The sequence below is a fragment of the Mustela nivalis genome (genome assembly GCF_964662115.1).
Source record: "Mustela nivalis genome assembly, chromosome: 12".
Classification (NCBI taxonomy): Eukaryota; Metazoa; Chordata; class Mammalia; order Carnivora; family Mustelidae; genus Mustela; species Mustela nivalis.
The window spans coordinates 87,865,755-87,871,754 of NC_139031.1; the positions used below are offsets into that span (position 1 = coordinate 87,865,755).

General features: G+C 52.6%; 1 protein-coding gene across 21 annotated transcripts in view; it reads right to left on the reverse strand.

Moving 5' to 3' along the window:
- NRCAM (neuronal cell adhesion molecule) overlaps positions 1 to 5,670 on the reverse strand; it is a 267,938-nt gene extending 262,268 nt beyond the window's left edge. For 11 of the 21 annotated variants that reach the window (XM_082691992.1, XM_082691989.1, XM_082691982.1 and 8 more), the window contains exon 1: positions 5,470 to 5,670. The gene's annotated coding sequence lies outside the window, so the exon portion shown is untranslated. The remainder of the gene's footprint in view (positions 1 to 5,469) is intronic. The other 10 variants (XM_082691995.1, XM_082691993.1, XM_082691990.1 and 7 more) reach the window with 1 other exon arrangement.
- Between the last annotated feature and the right edge of the window lie 330 nt (positions 5,671 to 6,000).

A 6,000-nucleotide genomic window follows, 5' to 3' on the forward strand; every position in this document is an offset into this window, starting at 1 on the left:
TGAGCAGAGAGCCCGATGTGGGACTCGATCCCAGGACTCTGAGATCATGACCTGAGCCGAAGGCAGTGGCTTAACCCACTGAGCCACCCAGGCGCCCCTTGAAAAGGTATTTGTATGCCCATGTTCATAACAGCATTATTCACAGTAACCAGAAACTGGAAACAGCCCAACAGATGAATGAATTTAAAAAAAAAAAAAGTGGTATTACATAAATAGAATATTATTCAGCTTTAAAAAGGAAGGCAATTCTGATACATGGATAAGCCTTGAAAACATTATGCTAAGTGAAATAACCCAGTCACAAAAAGGACAGATACTGTGTGATTCCACTCATATGAGGCACTTCGTGTGGTCAGCTTCATAGAGAAGAAAAGAGAATGATCGTTGCCAGGGGTTGGGAGGAAAAGGATTAGGGAATTATTGTTTAATGGGTATAGAGTTTCAGTTTGGGAAGATGACGAAAGTTCTGGAGATGGACAGTGGTGACTGGTTATAGCACATTTAGAAGTATTTAATGCCACTAAACTACATAGGTAAAAATGGTTAGAACAATACATTTTATGATATGTATATTATCACAATAAAAATGTAACTTAGCAAAAACATCACATTTGCTTTTTTAAAAAGATTTATTTATTTATTTATTTATTTATTTGGAGAGAGAGACACAGAGTACAAGCAGGAGGTGGGGAGGAGCAGAGGGAGAGGGAGAAGCAGGCTCCCTACAAAGCAGGGAGTCCAACGCGGGGCTTGATCTTGGGACCCTGAGATCTTAACTTGAACCAAAGTCAGATGCTTAACTGACTGAGACACCCAGGCGCCCCCCAAAACTCACATTTCTATAGCTATGACATTTGCTTCCCCATTCAAAAACAACATGATATTGAACAATGTATAGTTGCTACAACTGGAGGCAGAACCATTCCAAGACTTTCCTCATAGGGCCCCGTCCTTCCCATTTTGAGGGGAAAAATAAATATTCAGCAGTTCATTTTGGCACATTTTCCTAGACATAGAAACATCAGCCCTGATGACAAGAAAGACTCTTTAAAGCTCAAGTGGTCTCTAATTTCCCTGGGTGGACGAAGGGTTAAATAACCATAAGCCACTGGATTCTTGGCCCTAGCATCCCTAGCTGTCCTCTGTCCTCACCGCACAGAAAGGTACCAGGCTCCTTCACGTGGGACAGCATGAAACATACAAGGGAAAAATACATCTAAATGCATTTAGTGATTTTTAATCATTTCCAAATCACTTCCTCTTCACCAATCACCTCAGCAGCTGAAAGCTGAACTAAAGCAGTCTTTGGATGAGAACACATAAACCTTCCTAGAGAAGAATTCTATGGGGGCTCTATATTCCAGTTAAAGTTGTTTTCAGTTACCATACTTCTCAGACAGAAACCATTCTTTGGAAATGGGGGTGAGACTCTGAAGGCTGCCAAAAGGGGCAGCAAGTCAGGACTGGTATGGATTGAACTGTGAGCCTGAAATTCATACGTCAAGACCTACCTCCTAATAGCACTGTATTTGGAGATGAGGCTTTAGGGAGGTGGTAATTAAGGTTCAATGAGGTAATAAGGGTGGGGTCCTAATCTAATGGGATCGGTGGCCTTATAAGAAGAGGAAGAGAGAGGATCTCTGTCCATACCCAGCGGGGAAAGCATGTATGAGCGCAGAGACAAGACTGGCATGTGGAAGCCAGGAAGACAGCCCTCACCGGACCTGATCCCGCTGACATCCTGATCTCAGAACTAGAGACTCCAGAACTTGAAGAAAGCACGTTTCTCGTCATTAAGCTACCCAGTCTACGGAATTTTGTTATGGAAGCCCAAGCTGACTAAAACAAAATCCTTCTGATTTCCCGGCAAGAATCTCAGGAAATAAAGCATGGGTGTCTCAGGGCAGACCCTCAAGAGAGAGGGTTATGACTGGTAGGAGCCACAAGGGGGCTTTCTCAGCCATTCATAATGTTCTGTTCCTTCACTGGAGCACCACCAATTACATGGGTGTGTTGGGTTTGAACAAGTTCATCAAGCTGTACATTTATGATATGGGAAAGAAGAGTCTGTGTGCAGAAGTATGCAGCCCTAGATGAGAAAGTTAGAATTACTCTTCCTGAAGGCTGGAACTCTGGTTCCTAGTTCCTGGTACCTAGGACAGCAGGCCACGCACAGAGCACATATTTATGAATGAATGAATCTCTTTACCAGAAAAGCTTCCTGCGGGGTTCCATTAAATAACTCCTTTGTATATATACAATATGATATCTGCATATTCTATTTACACAAAGGAATTCTAAATACACAAGGAAAACTCCACCTACATGAGAACATTATTTGAAACGATTCTTTTTGGAGAGAGAGAGGGAGAGAGAGCAAGCTGGGGAGGGGCAGGTGGGAGAGCATCTCAAGCCGACTCCACCCTGAGCCACAGAGCCTGATCTCAGGACCCTAGATCATGACCTGAGAAGAAACCAAGAATCTGATGTTCACCTGACGAAGCTACCCAGGTACCCGGGCATCCCAAAATGATTCTCAAGTTTTCTGTAGCCCAGGCATACACATTCTCAGTCCCCTCTCATGATTCTGAAGCACTTATACCTGGCTATCCTTAGCACTGTCACATCAGCCTCACAGGAAGTGCCACTGCTAAAGATGACTTGCTTTTCATTTACTGTCACTGCTGCAATAACAAAAAGATGTCACGTCGGGATACTGGCCTGCCTCAGTACCCTGCATTAGGTGGCTGGGTGATCTCTCCGAGCCCCACTGTACTCAATTTGAAACTGAAACATTTAGACACAGTGTTCTCTTACAGCTCTCAAATTCCTGGATGATGTGAAATGTTTTGCAACTTTCCCGTAATGAAGTATAAAGCAGGTTGAAGGAAGACCATGAGTCAGAAGGATTAAGAAGGCACAGTGAATTCACTTTGGCATTTGGTCAATTATAATCATTCTAAAAGCCATCCCAGGAATAGGTTTTATTTTAGTTCAAACTCGTGTTTTATTAGTTAGTATGGAGAATCTTTGTAAATGCACCACACGGTCATATAGTCAGGATAGGGAATGCTTTCCTAAGATTTTATAGTAGGGTCCTATTCAAATTCAATATCCAATTTGAGGACTAAATCTTCTGCACTTAAAATAGTCTACAAAGGAGATTCGGGACTGGGTTCTGACAATGAGAATCACTTGCCAAATGGAAATGCTGGCCTTTCCTTAAAAAAAAAAAAAAAAAAGAAAAGAAAAGAAAGAAAGAAAAGAAAGTTTTCTCAAGAATTGTGATGTACCAGGAACCTCTTAGGCTCTGTAACCACAGGGGAGTCTGGTCACTAAAAACAGTCCAATGACTGCATCTGGCTGGACTAACACTTACAAGCTAACAGGAATAAAAGAACATGTAAAGGAATTTGAGGATGACCAGGGCAATAAAAGACTATTCCACAATACAATTTGCTGAGTTACAATACCGCCAGCTATTGTAAAGTCTGCTGGGGTCGGAAGTGAATGGGCTTATAATGTCCCTGATCACTTGGTGGTTTTAGGCTTGCCCTAAACTAATGTGACAAGCCTCCAAAAGGCCCAATTTTCACAGTCATTGATGGCAAAGTGTAGGGGCAAAAACTAACCCTTGTTCCCCCACTTCCTAGCTATGTGGCCTCAAGAAAGTTACCTGACCTCTCAAGACCTCACCTCCTAATTTTAAGAATAGGGTAATATGCTGTGGAAATTAAATAAGATGATACGTGTGCTGTGCACACTGCCTGGTACACCTGAAGCACTCAAAAATGTTGACTATCATTACCATTAACGTGGAAAGTACCCAGGGTTCTAAATCCATTTCAGCACCTCCGGAAGCTCTCCTTTACTCTTGAGCTATTATTACAATATTTTAATAACAAGGGCATGGTTAGCCTTAAGCGGTCGCAACCAAACAGTCCAGTCTCCGTAGGTCTGTATTCCGTAGCTACAGCGTTCCTGACAGCCCCAGGGGGAGCTCCTGGTGCAGAACGCAAGCCTCCCGCCCCATGACGCTCGCCTCCATCTCTCTTCCCCGCCAGAGCCTGGGGTGAGGAAGGGCCCAGCCCCTCAGACCCGCACCTCTGCGCGTTAACCATGCGGGACCGAGAAGGAAAAGAACGCTTTCCTCTTAGGACAAACAGCGACGCGGAAAGCAGAAGAGAGGGGAGTGAAAGAGACTCCACCGCTTAGCGCCCTCCCTCCGCGCGCCCGCAGCTGCGCAGGGGACGGAGGATGCGACCGAGGATCGGGAGCCGGAGAGAGGGGAGGCGAGCGGGAGCAAAGGGAAGCGGCCTAATCACCAGTCCCCCGGCCCCGAGGAACCCTCCAGTCGAGCTTGCTGCCCCGGGTACACCGCTCCGGAGTGATGACGAGTCCCTGGCTCCACACGACCGCGGCACCCCGGGTCCCTTCTGCGCGCGGGGAGTTGGGGGTCGGGAATGGCCGAGCCGGCGAGCGGCCGAGGACCAACACTCGGCGGCGCCCACCCGCGCGGCCAGGAGGGATCCGGGGGCGGCGCACGGCGCAGATGGCGCTCGCGGCGAGATGGATGCTCCAAAGCCGGCATCACTCCCCGCTCAGCACAGCATCCCCAGGCCAAGATGCTGCCAGAGCCCACTCCTGGGAGTCTGGGCAGGGAAGGGGCTCTTCTGGGTCAGCCCCAAACCCCAGTGGGCCAGCCCCAACAAGTCCCAGCCTCCGGAGGCTGGGCGGGGCGCCGGGACCCCGGGGATCCGCACCTGTAGGGCCAACAAAACCCCCGGAAAGCCCCCTCCTTGCTGCCTTCGCCGTCTCTCCCGTTCCCCCTGATTACCCGAGTTCTCCCCCGGGGCGACGAGAGTGGAGGTCGCCTCGGCCCCGAGTACCCGCGATCGGCGCAGGTGTGAGCACATCCGAACAAAGCCCACGCCCAGATGTGTCCGCGGGGACCCGGACGCGCACTCGCCGGTGCGCGCCGGCCCGGCACCTGCGCTCCTCGTCCCGCCCGCACCGTGGCGTGGCACCTCGCGCCCTCCGTGTGCCTGCCCGGCAACCCGCGGGCCCCAGCAGCCAGGCCCAGGGTGGCCCAGACCACCCAGGGACCCCAGGCAGGGCTTCCCGGAAAACGCGGGCGCGGATGCAGAAGTTGGCCATAGACCGGAGGAGGTGAAGGGCCCGCCCGCACCGGCCAGTGCTGCCGCATTTCAGTGTGCCCCCGCCCGGGCGCCGGTCCCCTCCTCCAGCTTGGCGCCCGCGGGCGCGTCCCAGGCCTGAGGGGAGGAAGGGAGTTGGCGACCAGGTTCGCCCTGCCTCAGAGAGAGTGGCGCGGGGCTGCCATCCGGGAGGGCGCTCTGCGGATCCCACGTCCGAGTGACAACACAGCAGACCCCCGCACCCTCCTCCGCTCCAGCCGTCGCCCCAGAGCAGGACTGAGTGTCACCGCCGGACGCGCACTGAGCTACTCACGTTCTTCCGCCGCGCCCACCGCTGCTGAGCCCCCGGAACCCTGGAGCGCGGACGTCGTCCGTTCCCGACAGAGCTGTAGCCTCCCGCCGCCCCGCACTGTCCCCTGCGCCGCGCGTCTGGGGCTCCGACTGCGGCGCGCGTCCGTCCGCGACCCGGGCGAAGCAGGGCTGGCCCCGCGTCGGCGCGCGCCCCCGCCGCTCCCGCCCCTGCGCCCCCGCCCCGCGCAGAGCTCTTCCTCCTCGCAGCTAGCTTTCGCGTCCTACCCCCGCCCCGCACTCCTCCCCGGCGTCCCCCGCCCTTCTCCGACTGGCCCAGCCACTCCCGCCCCTGCGGCGGCGGCGGCGGCGGCGAATGGGCTCCGGCCGCCGGCGCCTCGGGGACTGGGTGGCCCCCTCACCTGGGATTCCGCGCCGCCGCCGACCCACGTCACCCTGCGAGAGTGTTCCGCGGCGGTTGTCGGGGTCGCGGGCGCGGAGGGCGGGAGCGTTCCGGGGACAAGGGTGGCAGGGATTTGGCTACAAAAGACGTTCC